We start from the raw sequence: 17098 nt of genomic DNA, 5'->3' as shown, positions 1-17098 counted from the left end.
CTAACAGCTGTTTTGTGACTTTTACAGGTCTATATCCCTCTTAGCTGTTACAGTACTGCATTGCAAACAGCACAAAACCATGAAGTGGAAAGACATATTCACATTTTTGGACATTAAAGTTATTTGGTAACATGTGCCACATATTTATGTAACAGCTGATAGCAGAGCTCTGTTGTGTACTCAAAGTTTCAGTTTCTTAGCATTGCTTGGATAAAGACCTTGGAAATGCATGTGATGTTCACTTGTATCTTCAGAAACTGTTATCCAAACTGACACAAAGTTGTCTGCTAAATGTAGGTGCACAAACATTTACATTTTATACTTATTATTTATATTTTATTGTAAACTATTTTGTTATTAAACTACAAGCAAAAATGTTTCTCTTTAACTCTCCTTAAATTCATTTTAGCACAACAATCCTCATTGAGGCATTTGGAGGTTGGGTCTTTATCTCCTCAGGTGTGAATCACATCAATATTCATGACCATTGACCATCCCTTGAATATTGCCTTTACACAACAAAAAGTGTCTTACAAAAGTTAAATCAATATATTGTTACATGTGAATGAGTGTTTAAAATGGTTTTACAACTCTACAAGATCCGGTACTTAGTATGTGTTCCTTGGCCTTATTTCAGCAAGTTTAAATTTTTTTATTTACTAACCACGCATAAACATAATTTACTTGACTCTTCTGTAATTACATCATGCACTAAGACCGACAGAAAACTGATGGCACTGATATTACGCAGCAGCCCAAAATAGTCCCCTTAGTAACTTTCAATGGCTGGGGACTATTTTCGGGCACTGCGTAATATCATTGGCCTCCTGCAGCCATGTTATGGCAGCAAAGTCCTTTATTATGCGAGAATGAGAGTATCGTTCTTAGCCATATCTGCCTAGAAATAGCAATTTTTAATTGTCTGTCGGTCTAATCAGATTCAATGGATTGTGCTAAGCTATGCTAAAAGTGGTAGCGCCAAACCCTGAGATCAGTGGCGGAGCTAGACCTTTAAAACAGGGATGGCAAGGTATGATTTTTGGGGGTCAATATACAAAGTGTTCAATTACACAAAAATAAATGATTTTCCACAAAATGTATATAGATTAAATTAAAGTTATTTTCCAAAATGTACACAATTATATATGTATTAAGTATACAGCAAATATCGAACAACTGGGACTGGGATCTGTTTGGCCCTGATCTGCACCTGACTTTTGGTAATATCGCTTTTTCTCTTCATTCTGCTCTCCCTAAAGGAAAACTTGGTTACACACCTTATGAAGAAACCAAAATTTGGAACAGTTTGCTTGTTATTATTTACCATAAGTACACCGTTACTAATAATACAAATACTAAAGTAATACATTACGACAAAATCTGAGTATATTGAGGTCTAGCCTATTTGACAGCAAAAGGAAAATTGCTTAAAGACGTCTAGACATGTTATGTTAAGGGCGGAGGTTCCGTAAACTTTAATGTAATGATGTAAATAGACTTCTGTCCCTCACATTAAGCTATGGAACGGCTTCAGTTGACTTTGTGAAATTATAATCCAACCCTCTCAGACCCAAGTCACCCAAACTGACGTGAAAAAAGCACGAGGCGCCAAAAAGCACGCTGTTTACATCCCTGTACTATCTCCACGGTGGTTTAATTAAGTTCAATATGCTGCATTACATGTGCCAATATGAATAAGCCTTCCTAATGTCTGTGATTGTTGCTGAACATTTGCTAACGACGTGGTTTTTATTGTTTTAAGCATCTTCACGCAGGTGTGACAGTATTTGTCAGTTTCACAAGACTAGTAATGCTCATTGAAGTATTAATGCTAAGCACTACAGTGCAACGTCTCCCTTACTTCCCATTAAAACAGCACTTTGTTTAATTTAATACCAATAAAAGCTGTACATACCAGCAAAACACTCTTCATCGATCCTGTGTGTGCTGCCCCGTTATGTTTTGGAGCACGAAGGAGCTGCGTGTCAGCGATTCACGAAATCATACGGAGGAGTTTGCTTTTAAATCGCTCTCGCGGAACTTTGACGTCATCCGGCTGTCGGTTCTTGCAGCGCCGCATGAAGTCGAACAAGCCTAATGAAAAGTGTAGCAGCAACAGCACGCTGTTGCATGCTGCATTCACATCTGCTGGAAGATTTGAGAAATGTTTGTAAAAATCAAACAGTGTAATGTTTTTAGCGGGGTGGCAACAGGGTGGCACGGACTTTGTCCATCCCAACTAGCCCTCTGGCTCTGCCACTGCCTGAGATCGGCTGAATGGATTCCAAAACAGTAAAAATCAAATGTTTTTCTCTAGAGGAGCTGGAAAATGACGATATTTTCAAATAAAGTGGAGTGTCCCTTTAAGCTGCATTCAGATTAGCAGCGACTTGCAGTAGTAGAGCGTCATGATCTAATTGATTAAAATGAGTTAGTAACTCCTGCGTTTATTTGGTTGATGTCAAATTAATATTATTGTGCCAACATTGTTTAGCTCACAAATGGATGCACTTCTGAAAATAACCTCTAGTCTGGCATCTTTGGTCATGTAAGGGAGGGTCAATGGTCATGAATATTGATGTGTTTCACACCTGAGCAGACCCAACCCCCTAATGGCTCTGTGGGGAATGTTGTGACAAAAGTATGAATGTGGGGAGACTTGAAGAGAAAGTCTTTTTCTTCTAGTTTAATAAAATAGTGTACAAAAGACGTAAGACTTTATTTTTATCTGTAATTAGTGAAAAGTCTTTTTTGTCAATGTTAAAAAACATGAACAATACAATAGAGTCAAGAGTCAAGAAGCTTTATTGTAATTTCTCCAGGACTATGGTGCTACATAAAAACACTGGACTACATAAAACACATAGATCAGTACTAAAAGCTAGTGGAAACAGGGCCATACAGTTCCTGAAGATACAAATGAACATCAGATGACTGGCATTTCCAAAGTCTTTATACAAGCTATGCTAACAAACTTACATAAACGTCATGTGGCTCATGTTACCATATAACTTTAAGTCCAAAAAGTGTGAATATGTATTTCCACATTATTGTTTTGTACTGATGAGACTGATGCAGACCTGTAAGAGAGTTATAAACAGCTGTTAGCATATATTGTCCACAGAAACACCACATACAGAGGGAAAATAAGTATTTAACACATCAGCATTTTATCAGTAAGGGAATATCTAAGTGGGCTATTGACACAAATTTTCCACCAGAAGTAGCCATAAAAGCCAAATATTGAATTCATACAAAGAAATCTGAACATTTATGTATACAAGTTGAGTCATAATAAATAAAGTGAAATGACACACAGAATAAGTATTGAACATACTTTATTTAATACTTTGCAAAAAAAGCCTTTGTTGGTGATTACAGCTTCAAGACACTTCTTGTATGGAGAGACCAGTCACCTGCATTGCTCACACACAAATGGTCTTTAAATCTTAAAGGTTCCTTTGAGCCTCTTTTATGAACTTTGATCTTCAGTTCTCTCCATACATTTTCTATGGGATTTAGGTCAGGTGATTAACGGACCACTTCATTGTTTCCTTGACCTTTTGTTTGGAATCATTAGCCGCTTTTGCACTATCGGGCCTGTGCGAGCCAGGGCTTCAAACAGGCCTCACGGAGCCAATAGCCTCAGACCTCCAGCTGTGTAGCCAAAATCACGACGCGTTTGCATTGTCAAGCCAATAGCGCTGCAGCGCTTCAGAAAACCCCGCCCTTAATACGCCTACCTGGATGTAACGTCACACAACTCCGCCTGTTTTACCGTGAGGAAGTCACTTCAATCAGACAGGAGACGGGAGTGAGATCGCATCATCATACAACAAACATAAAGAACATAACTGAGGCGGCTGTTTGCACGGTGAAGAGAAGATAAAGATGTTTGCTCCATCCGCGGTGTTACTCTTGAAGTTTATGTTGGCTGCACACGAGCGATCTCACGACGAGACAATATCAGTACAATAAGCAATAGTAAACTTTATGAAGTAGGATAATTACAAATAAAGCGTTCATCTACCTAATGTGCCATTATACTATATACACAATATTTTAAAGAATATAACGAGTCCTAGTTTTACATTTATGTAAAAGAATCTTATTTTAAAATACAGGTATGCACGTGTGTCTAAATATGTAACGTTAAGTTTGTAATTATAGTTTTATGGCGATGTAAAAATACTTACACGTTATAAGAGGTCTGATATCTTTAATCATGAAAACGTTAATAGTTGAGCATCACATGAAACACAACTGTCTAATAGCTATTTCAATAATGTGTCAATTGAATCAATAAATACTTTTGTCTATAAAGAACTGCCTCGAATAGCTGAATAGGACTGAAAATCACTTTACCTGCATCTCAAAAATCAAAACGTTTGAGAAATCATTAGAAAATTTACTCGTTAAGAATCAACTCTGAATATATTTAAAAAGCTATGTTACAGTGGTTAAGTTAATGATGGTTATATTTACCATTTTGTTGCATCTTACCATTTCTGTGTTTCAGATGTGATCCTTATTAAGCAATAATTTTCAATAAACTGACAAGCAGCCGTAGTAATAATAGCGCGGTACTTTATTAACATATGAAGTTTATATCAGTGCACAAACAGGTGTATTTAAAGACATCTCCTCCGGACGGATTTCAACATCCATGGCTCCTGTCGTCTCATCATCATCATCTTCGTTTCATCTCCTGCTCTTGCATCTGTTGCTGTTTCATCTCTCATATACAAAATAAAAACTCCTGGATGACAAACTGAAAGCTTTACGTTGGCATTTTTCTGTAAAACGGACACAAAAGAATAAAGCAGCACATGTGACGTTTTGTATAAAGGGTTTGTAAATACACATACAGTTTACCCACATATAAAGTTTGCTATATTCATATAAGAGTTAAAGTAATATCCAAAATACCAGAAAGCATGCTACGACTAATATAATAAATCCATGGTTACTTTTTCTAAGGACTAACTAAAAAAATTCAACAGAGATGACAATATACAGTATTGTTCAAAATAATAGCAGTACAATGTGACTTACCAGAATAATCAAGGTTTTTAGTATATTTTTTATTGATACGTGGCAAACAAGTTACCAGTAGGTTCAGTAGATTCTCAGAAAACAAACAAGACCCAGCATTCATGATATGCACGCTCTTAAGGCTGTGCAATTGGGCAATTAGTTGAAAGGGGTGTGTTCAAAAAAATAGCAGTGTCTACCTTTGACTGAACAAACTCAAAACTATTTTGTACAAACATTTTTTTTTCTGGGATTTAGCAATCCTGTGAATCACTAAACTAATATTTAGTTGTATGACCACAGTTTTTTAAAACTGCTTGACATCTGTGTGGCATGGAGTCAACCAACTTGTGGCACCTCTCAGCTGTTATTCCACTCCATGATTCTTTAACAACATTCCACAATTCATTCACATTTCTTGGTTTTGCTTCAGAAACAGCATTTTTGATATCACCCCACAAGTTCTCAATTGGATTAATGTCTGGAGATTGGGCTGGCCACTCCATAACATTAATTTTGTTGGTCTTGAACCAAGACTTTGCCCGTTTACTAGTGTGTTTTGGGTCATAGTCTTGTTGAAACAACCATTTCAAGGGCATGTCCTCTTCAGCATAGGGCAACATGACCTCTTCAAGTATTTTAACATATGCAAACTGATCCATGATCCCTGGTATGCGATAAATAGGCCCAACACCATAGTAGGAGAAACATGCCCATATCATGATGCTTGCACCTCCATGCTTCACGGTCTTCACTGTGTACTGTGGCTTGTATTCAGAGTTTGGGGGTCGTCTCACAAACTGCCTGTGGCCCTTGGACCCAAAAAGAACAATTTTACTCTCATCAGTCCACAAAATGTTCCTCCATTTCTCTTTAGGCCAGTTGATGTGTTCTTTGGAAATTGTAACCTCTTCTGCACATGCCTTTTTTTAACAGAGGGACTTTGCGGGGGATTCTTGAAAATAGATTAGCTTCACACAGACGTCTTCTAACTGTCACAGTACTTACAGGTAACTCCAGACTGTATTTGATCATCCTGGAGGTGATCATTGGCTGAGCCTTTGCCATTCTGGTTATTCTTCTATCCATTTTGATGGTTGTCTTCCGTTTTCTTCCACGTCTCTCTGGTTTTGCTCTCCATTTTAAGGCATTGGAGAACATTTTAGCTGAACAGCCTATCATTTTTTGCACCTCTTTATAGGTTTTCCCCTCTCCAATCAACTTTTTAATCAAAGTACGCTGTTTCTTCACAAAATTGATGACCTCAGTGATTGAATGCCACACTGCTATTTTTTTTAACACACCCCTTTCAACTAATTCAACTAATTGCCCAATTGCACAGCCTTAAGAGCGTGCATATCATGAATGCTGGGTCTCATTTGTTTTCTGAGAATCTACAGAACCTACTGGTAACTTGTTTGCCATGTAGCAATAAAAAAATATACTAAAAACCTTGATTATTTTGGTTAGTCACATTGTACTGCTATTATTTTGAACAATACTGTAACACAGGGGTCTCAAACTCAAACTGGCTTGGGGCCATTTTTAAGACAGACAGTTCATCGGGGGGCCGCAGAGCTATTTTAACGTTCAAAAAAGTACAATGTTTCTGTAAATGTCATGTTTAATTTCTATTATTTAATGTATAATAATACTTGAAAATATATAAGCAATGGTTTTATCTTTTTAATATACATTATTTTATAAGTAAATCTTTTCTTAATCTTATTTTAACTAAGACCTATTAAAACCTTGCACTAAACTAACAAATTTAATTCCTGTATACATTTATAAACTATTATAAAAATTACCACCAGTAAGTGTTTCTGTTTTGATTTATTTTGGATTGTTTTCAGTCATAGTATTGACTTCATTATGTTCTTTATTATTTCAGTTTTTATACATTTTCTATTATATGTGGGAAAATATTAATAATTGAAAGTGATCCCATAACTTTTGAATTAGTCCATGTTATATAAGATATATTGGACAGAAAAAATAATAGTACTGCTCTATGTGTAATTGAATAGTAAGCTACATAATAATATATTATACTCAGTGCTGGGCAAGCTACTTGGAAAATGTAGTGAGCTAAGCTACCAGTTACTTCAAATTAAATGAAGCTTCACTACACTGAAGCTACCCCCCTGGGAAATGTAGCAAGCTAAGCTACATCAATAGTAGCTTGCTACATCCAAGCTACTTTTTTATTTTTAACCAGTTTTTATTATGTAATTATTTATTCAGTTTCAATTTATCATTTTGGTAATTATAGGCAATACAAGCATAATGTAGGCCTAGGTACTTCACATTTTGGGGCTGTTTGCTGGACTTATCCTACTCCCAGAAGAAAATGCATGTTTGAGCTGTCTTTATTCAAAAACCCCTGGCCCTGACATATCTTAACACAAGGGTCTCCAACGGCGGCCCGCAGGCAGCAGGTAGCCTGCACAGAGTCTTTGAGGTGCCCGCCAAAGCAGATTCTATTAATAGTCTCAATTGTAATATTTATTACATGTTTTTATATTAGCTTGGCTTGGTGATATAACCCAGTCAGAGGTAGAGCACAAGTCTTCACAGAATGCGAGTGGTAATGTTTTGTATGAATGAAGGCTGCACAACTCGAAAATACGGAACAAACGACGTCCTGTGCCGATTCAAATGACGCGCTTATTCTCAAATTCAGGACGACTTCAGAAATGTTTGAAAAATTGTAGCTTGTGTGGAAGCTACCTCACTACTTGGTCAAAAAAGAGCTTAGCTACTGAAAAGCTATTTGATTTAGAAAGCAGCTAAGCTACCGCCAAGCTACTGAAAAATGTAGTTAAACTACTAGCTTCGCTACTTGTAGTGAAGCTACTGCCCGGCACTGATTATACTTCATTATATATAGCAGTATACATACTTTTATCTTCTTTACATTTCTCCTCATCTTTTCCCTTTTCTTAACCTGGGCACTTTGATGGCTCTTTTCTTATCTGTAGTTTAAAATGTGTTGCATTACATCTACCGCTCTGCCTCCATATGCGGTGTTTCCATTACATGCTGTGACGTGAGGTGAACTAAGCCCACCGCAGCTCGATCTTCTCTGAGTAACAGCTGATATCCACCCGGAAGTAACAAATCTTCTCTAGACAAACACTACAAAGTCCCGACCAGATTAACTGATCGCATGGTGACAATGGTATGATTGACGCGAGGTTCAGTTGAGGAATTAAAATCCGATCACGCATTCAGTGATCCTCGACATCACGGAGCGTGCGGTTCATGGCTGCGTAGCAACCGGTGACGCGACCCACGCCCCGGAGCGCAACTTCCGCTCTCGAGCACGTTGGAAAGTAATGCTTTGACTCATTTTAACGCGTTGTTAGATGCGACATGTGAACGAACACTTGAGCGTTTAAATAAAAAATCAAACGAATATAAAAAAGTGAATAAAAATCAAATGGCCCGCGGGCCGGGAGTTTGAGACCACTGCTGTAACACAATAAACACCCATGTAAGACACTTATGCAATCGTTATTTGTATTGTATTTTAAGTGTTTTGTATGCAAACGTTATGTAGCAAGTTAACTCACCGACTGTAGATACTATCGTGACTCGAGTTATCGCTTCTTTAATACATGGATGATGAAATGATGATCCAACACATCTTTAATTTCTCAGCCCTGTTGCACTTTAAACACTTTGTTCTGTGTCCGAAACTTTATAAACTTCTCCCGAACCGGTACCGGTGTACGCCGGATCATGACGAGTTCGGCGTTGTAACGCCTCTTTGTTTTTAAAGAGGCAGATCATTTTCTTCAGTCCAAAGTAAAAACATAGCGGGCATCTTTCGTTAAACAGTAAATTACTGGTGATCACGATTATTTTTTAAAGTTTTAAATCTGCAGACAGATGGATGTGCATCTTGCCAGAGACTCAGATAAACTCCGCCTTTGACTTTTACCACTCCCCTAGCCCCGAGAAGCCCGCTCTGGCCCAAGGAATTCGGCGGGCCAGAAAAGCCGGGCCTTAAGCCCCAACAAAGCACCAGTGAAGCACGATCATGCCCCGGAAGTGACAATGCAAACGTGACAGGCCTCGGCAGGCACTGGCACGCCCGCTTGAAGCCCGATAGTGCACACACGGCTATTGTCTTGCTAAATTGTCGACCCTCTTTTCATTTTCAGCTTTCTGGTAGATGGCAGCAGATTTTTATCCAGAATGTCCTGGTATATTTCTTCATTCATACTGCCTTCAATAATATGAAGTCTGCCAGTACCCCTTGCTGAAAAGCAGCCCCAAAACCATGATGTTTCCACCCCCAAACTTAACTGTTGGTATGGTGTTCTTGGGGTGGTGGGCAGTGTCATTTTGTCTCCAAACATGGTGTGAAGAATGACTGCCAAAGGGTTCAATTTTGCTTTCTTCTGACCATACTGTAGTCTCCCAAATTCACAGGCTTCTCCAAAAGCTCTTTTGCAAACTTTACCCGAGTCTCAACATGCTTTTCGTTCAGCGATGGAGTCTTGCGTGGTGAGCATTTTGTCTGCAAACACTGTGTGAAGAATGACTGCCAAAAACTTACATTTTGCTTTCATCTGACCATACTATAGTCTCCCAAAAATCCACAGGCTTTTCCAAATGCTCTTTTGCAAACTTTAACCGAGTCTCAACATGGTTTTTGTTCAGCAATGGAGTCTTGCGTGGTGAGCATGCATGGATGCCATGGCGGTTCAGTGCATTGCTTATAGTTTTCTTTGAAACAACAGTACCTGTTGATGCAAGGTGTCCCTGAAGTTTTGCCCCGGTGGTTCTTGGCTCTTGGAGAACTCTCCTGATTATTCTTTGGACTCCTCGGACAGGGATGTTACGTGGAGCACCTGATCGTGGCCGGTTTATGGTGAAGTGATGCTCTTTCCATTTCCAGATAGTGGCCCCCACAGTGCTCACAGGAACATTCAGCATTCTGGAAATGCACCTATATCCATTCCCATCAAAATGCTTTTTAGCGCTAAGATTACAAAGATCTTGAGTTATTTGCTTTTACCCATCGTGAAGTCTTTCCTGTGCGCCTCCTGGGTAATCTCTCAATACTGACAGATTTCAGGTGATCTCCTGGTTTTCTATGCCATTTTGCACCTTGTTCTCTTCATGTGTTCAATACTTATTCCCTGTGTCATTTCACTTTATTTATTATGACTCAACTTGTATACTTAAATGTTCTGATTTCCTTGTATGAATTCAACACTTGGCCCGACGGCCTCTGGTGGAAATTCTGTGTCAACAGCCCACCCAGAAATCCCCCCACCGACAAAAATGCTGATGTGTCAAATACTTATTTTCCCCGCTGTAAGCTTACTTACTTAAAGGAACAGTATGTAAGAAATTTATATCAATTAATCATAAAATGGCCTTGATATGTCAATAGACATTAAGAAATCATTTTCATTTCAAATACTTATATCACTGACAACAGTGGTCTGGACATGATATTGTCATTTAAAAAGTGGAGTTGCAGCCCTTAACTGATGTTTATGTTGTCATGTTGCGTATTGGCCACCAGTTGTGAGCTTGCAGTACCAGTTTTAGCCACAAGTTTTGTGATTGCAATACCAGTTTTTGCCACAATCCTACATACTGTTCCTTTAACCGATGGGTAAATATCACTGATAACACTAAATACAGATAAATTATCATGTACAATGTACAAAAACTACATTCAGAACATCTCAGATAAACATCTGTAGTGATTAGTTATATAGACCATTTTGCAAAATGTAAACAGCACTGGTCCAGATAGCACTTCATCATGTTTCAGTTTTTTAACACTACATCCCCTTACGAAAGGAAAAAATATTTACCAATACAGTATATTACTTGAAATATATTGTAATATATTATTTTCCTTTTAATTTTCCAATATATTATATATTGGTAATAGATAGAATATATGTACCATCAATAAATTATTCCATGTATGTGTGTAATATATTGCCAATTATAAAACGGTTAGTTCCAATCCTTGATTCTGATTGGTCAATAGGTGTGCTTTATTCACGATAAAACACTGCTATGACCGCTTCACCCAACAGTTCTATTAAATATTACTGCGCCCTTAGCAACACCCTTAGCAACACATAAACATATAATGAGACAAAGTCTGAGAACAGTTTGTTGTTTTTATTTGAGCTTTCATGTTGTTGTTCGCAGTCAGGGATTATTTTTTCTAGCGGAAGGAATGCTTTTATTGATTTAACTTCATAAGAGTTGCACTAATATTTTTTTAAATTTAATATTGTGTGGTAACCGTTTTATAAAAGCAATAAGGTACTCGAGGCAAGTGCTGTATCGTGAATAAGTAACGGCTGAAGGGCGGTGTTAGGCACGACACAGCGATACAGCACAGCCTCTTGTACCTTATTGCCTACATATACAAATAATTACCACTTTCAATATATTGCACATGAATATTATATATGTGTTTATATATCTAAAAATATATGCAATATTATATTTATAAATATCCATAATATTGTATTCCGATTTATATGCGAAAATGCACGCAGTCTTTCCCCAGGTTTACAGCTTTGGGAGGGGGGTTGGTTGGGTATATATATATACACACACAAAAATATATTGCTCATTTATTGTTCATCAATGTTAGTTAATATACTGTACATGATAAACAAATTTTAAATGATGCATTTGTTGGAGAGAATAATCCTGTTTTTTAACATATTATCTGTTCTGTTGTCAGGCATAAAACGAGTAGACTAAAGTGCTGAGTAAACAAGACCCAGTCACACTTCGTGTTTAACCCTCTGGGGTCTAAGGGGTTTTTAGGGCCCTGGGGAAGTTTTGACATGCACTGACATTTGTGCTTTTTTCAGTTGCTTAAAAACATATTAATGGCAAAAGTCTCATAACACTGTGTTCATCACAAACTGGGCTACAATATCATATAATCAACATGTATGTACATGTTTGTATTTTTGAGAGAAAAATGTTTATGCGTGGTTTTTGAAAAAGCTAAATTTTTAAGTCACTGATATAACTCCACAAAACTCATTCTAAACATGTTTTCCCAAGACTTTTCAAAACAGGATCTAGTAGTCTAGAGTTTTTTCTTCAAAATGATGTGAAAATCATATGGCCTACTCATTCACATAAAGCAAGATTTTTATTTACAATTTCTAAGACACTTTTGCTTGGGAAAGGCTGTATTCGTGTAGGCGGGAAAGCTCCTGAATAATCAGTGATTGACAGCTGAGAGACAAAAGAGTTGAATAATGAGCCTTGTGGGGATGTTCAACAGGAATGTAACTTTCTCTGTAGTAATGATAAGGTTTACTTTTCAATATCATGTAAATACACACACACATTATATATATATTTCTATTGAAATATTTTCTATTAATTTCACAAGTATAAGTAACCTTTTAAAAACCATAGTAGCCTAATCATGGTAAAGGTACTGTTTGGCCATCGTAAAGTGAACACACTTCAACACAGGGTTAGTGTTTGGTTGGCCAGCAAAAGGGGTTTACTTTTGTGCAGTAAAAAGCCTATCGGTGTCTTGACTCTTATTTGTGTTTTTGTAATCATTAGAAACACAACAAGGGACACGCGTGATAAACCTATCAATGTTTGTTTACAGTCGCCGCCATTACCTCACGTGTTGATCATGAATGCAGTGAATGTGTGCACACGCGAGTGATCCTGTGTTTAATAAACATGCTGTGCGGAGATATGCGCTTAGACGCAACTAAATAAGGATTGTACTGTTTGTAATCGCGTATTTTATAAGAATACCAAAAAGCGCGTCGAGTTTCCTTACTCGCGTGTTTGTGTATGTGCGTTCCCGTCGCGTCAACTGTTTGACGGAAGACAAAGAAAACACTCGCGTCTGGAGATACTGACACACATACGCAAGTAAATAAGGATTTAGATGTCATGTTTGGTGCAATCGGATGGAACAACAAGGAATGGAGAGAATGGATTGTGGATTGCATATCCATTGACTGCAGGAGGCACGAGTCATGCATATGGATGTTTCTGCTCATTCACTTCAATCGCGCGGGGGTGTGGCGATCTCTTCTCATTACAGATAATGAGGTAACTGGAGAAATACGGTCCTTCTCCACCTTCTCATACAGTTTACACCGAATGACAATATCTGTTTTTGATCTCACTTACATCATTTAAAAGGAGACATTCCAAGCATTATGTAGACATTTATCTTTTGTCTCTACGACAAGTATTCGTTAAGTTACAGTTTATTTTTCTGACGCGTTTCTGAAAGGACTTCACTGAGGGAGAGAGAACAAAACGCGCATCATGTTTATTTTCGTAATTTTGCGAAAAGCACAACATTCTGTTTTTATTGGGAGTGGACAGAAAAAAACTAGACACTGTAACGTTTTAAATGATGTATAAATCATATCTGTATGTCAAAAATCAGCAGAGTAATTTAAGTCTCTTTGTGGAGTGATTGAAAAATAAAGAGTTTGCGGCGCCCGCGCCGCCGTCGACCCCAGAGTGTTAATCCATCCAGCTGTGCCTTTAACTCATGAAATCCTGCTATATAAACGTGATATTTATTCGTCTGACAAAATCACCATACATTTACATTAAAGCCTTACTGCTGTTGCTTTTCTCATCATGTCTTGTTGTGTTATGAGCCGTTTTATTTTAAATGTGAGTTTTATTGTATATTGCGTTTCCTAATAGCGCAGACAATTTGGTGCAAATTCAGAAGTATGACAGCATACACTGTTACTGTTACACAAGGTTACTACAAAACACGTGCACAACGCGGGCATATACAGCATGAGAGGGAGAGAATGTGTGCGTGTGTGTGGGAAACACTAATGCTAACCTTTCGTCAAGTCATGATAAACTCGAAAAATAAAGTATACGGAGCAACGGACTTTGAAAACACCGTCACCTTTTCAGTTATGTAAGAGAGAGGCGCACGCTGCACACAACATGAGAGAGAGCATGCGCAGTGAATTAAGCTGAACAGTAAAATATAAGTGTGCCCACTCAGTTGGATAGTTGTAAATGTTCAAACACAGACAGAAAAGACATGCCATCATCGAAATAAGATAAATAACATATTACTTGAGGGCTATTTAGTTTGTTTAATAAAATAAAAAATTTTCCTCTGGCGCTATAAAGATTCATTCAGATGGTAGAGTCAGAATTTGGCTTAAACAAAATGAGGACCACATCCACGTGCGCGAGTACTCGCAACTGCTCGTGTGTAAACAATTGCGTGGCATGTAAACAATGGAAGCATATTACAGCACACACTTAAAAGATCCTGCAGTGCAGCCTTACTGAACGTTGCCATGAAGGATACAAAAGTGAACTAGAAAGTAAAGTTTGAAGACAAACTTTAAGTTGGCTTGAGAAAGCCTGGCCTGAAAGTTTAAAACAGCTAGCATGATTTAGCATGAAGCAAACATAAGCTAGCATGATTTAGCATGAAGCTAGCATGATTTTACATGAAGTTAGCATGATTTAACATGAAGCTAGCATGATAATTTAACATCAAGCTAGCATGATTTAACATAAAGCTAGCACAATTTAGCTAGCATGATTTAACATGAAGCTAACAAAATGTAACATGAAGTTAGCATGATGCTAGCATGATTAGCATGAAGCTTGCATGATGTTAACATGATTAGCATAAAGCTAACATGATGTTAGCATGATTAGCAAGAAGATAGCATGATATTAACATGAAGTTAGCATGATGTTAGCATGATTAGCATGAAGCTAGCATGATGTTAACATGATTAGCATGAAGCTAACATGAATTAGCATGAAGTTAGCATGATGATAACATTAGCATGAAGTTAGCATGGTGCTAACATGAATTAGCATGAAGCTAGCATAATGCTAACATGAATTACTATGAAGCTAGCATAATGCTAACATGAATTACTATGAAGCTACCATGATGCTAATACGAATTAGCATGAAGCTAGCATGATACTAATATGAATTAGCATGAAGCTAGCATGATGTTAACATGAAGCTAACATGAATTAGCATGAAGCTACCATGATGCTAACATAAATTAGCAAGAAGCTAACATGATGTTAACATGAATTAGCATGAAGCTAGCATGATGCTAACATGAATTAGCATGAAGCTAGCATGATGCTAACATGAATTAGCATGAAGCTAGCATGATGTTAATATGAATTAGCATGAAGCTAGCATGATGCTTACATGAATTAGCATGAAGCTAGCATGATGTTAACATGAATTAGCATGAAGCTAACATGAATTAACATGAAGCTAGCATGATGCTAACATGAATTAGCATGAAGCTAGCATGATGTTAATACGAATTAGCATGAAATTAGCATGATGCTAATACGAATTAGCATGAAGCTAGCATGATGTTAACATGAAGCTAACATGAATTAGCATGAAGCTAGCATGATGCAAACATGAATTAGCATGAAGCTAGCATGAAGCTAACACGAATTAACATGAAGCTAGCATGATGCTAACATGAATTAGCATGAAGCTAGCATGATGTTAACATTGATTAGCATGAAGCTAACATGATGTTAACATGAATTAGCATGAAGCTAGCATGATTTAACATGAAGTTAGCAAGATTTATTATGAAATTAGCATAAAGCTAACATGAAACTAGCATGAAGCTAGTATGACTTAGCATGAAGCTAACATGACCCAAAGACCCAACCCCCGTGTCTCTATGATGTTCAGATCCAGAGATATAAGGCTTTGTTTATTATGTTGCTAGGGTGCTCATATTTGGTTGCTAGGGGCGTGGCTTAATACCTCGATTAGATTCCTCAGAGACTGATTGGATGCCTGAGTAAAATAAGCCCACACCCATGTCTCTATGACACTCTGGTGCAAAGATATCCATCTGGGCTTTTAATAATGGTAGTCTATGGGAGATGTTGCTAGGGTACCCAAAATTGTTGCTAGGGGCGTGGCTTAATAGCTCTGGGACGATCCTAAGAGACTGATTTGATGACTGAGTAAAATGAGCCCACCCCCATGTCTCCACGACACTCTAAAGTGAAGATATTCCATCTGGGACGCTTTTATTCCCTTATATGGGCATGTTTCCTGCCCCATTATAAGTCAATGGGAAATTTTGGGGGCCTCTTACACCCCAGGGGTACAGCTTACACCCCATTGTGAGGTATGTTCTTACACAGCCTGCCAGCTTCTTCAAATGTGGAAGTCCACACGTTTCTACGAAATTGAGACTCAGAGTTATGACCTTTCAAAGTTTGTTGCAATGTTAAGTCAATGGGAATTTTGGGAAGTTTGATCCCAATTTTTAGGAATTCCATAAGTCTGATCCCTTAGAAAAGATATAGCAACTCAAGTCAGATAAGACTGAAGGTCTGACCTGAGTTTGGAGTATGTAGAGTTAAAGCTCTAGGAGGAGTTAGAGTCAGAAAATTTTGGATCGGAATAATAATAATAACTAGATAGGTACATTTCCTGAAGAAAATGTGAAGTGGTGCTTGCCGTGGCAAATTTCGGGGGACAGTATATGTTTATACTCCATACCACATGTAAAACAATCCAACCCCCGTGTCTCTACGATGTTCTGATGCGGAGTTGTAAGGCTTTGTTTACTCTGTTGCTAGGGTACTGTATTTGGTTGCTAGGGAAAAAATGCCATCAACTAGTGATTACCCTCCGAGTCACGAGTCAAACGGTCCAACCCCGTGTCTCTACGATGTTCTGATGCAGAGATATAAGGCTTTGTTTACTCTGTTGCTAGGGTACTGTATTTGGTTGCTAGGGAAAAAATTGGCATCCCATAATGATTACACTCCGAGTCACGAGTCAAACGGTCCAACCCCCATGTCTCTACGATGTTCTGATGCGGAGATATAAGGCTTTGTTTACTCTGTTGCTAGGGTACTGTATTTGGTTGCTAGGGAAAAAATTGGCATCCCATAATGATTACACTCCGAGTCACGAGTCAAACGGTCCAACCCCCATGTCTCTACGATGTTCTGATGCGGAGATATAAGGCTTTGTTTACTCTGTTGCTAGGGTACTG

At 37.9% G+C, this 17098-nt stretch overlaps 1 protein-coding gene across 2 annotated transcripts in view; it reads left to right on the top strand.

Annotated features, from left to right (window-relative positions):
- Nucleotides 1-17098, top strand: part of evpla (envoplakin a) — a 145679-nt gene that overhangs the window by 101522 nt on the left and 27059 nt on the right. The window lies entirely within an intron of this gene.

The sequence above is a fragment of the Misgurnus anguillicaudatus genome, chromosome 8 (genome assembly GCF_027580225.2).
Source record: "Misgurnus anguillicaudatus chromosome 8, ASM2758022v2, whole genome shotgun sequence".
Classification (NCBI taxonomy): Eukaryota; Metazoa; Chordata; class Actinopteri; order Cypriniformes; family Cobitidae; genus Misgurnus; species Misgurnus anguillicaudatus.
This window is presented reverse-complemented; position numbering and strand designations above follow the sequence as displayed.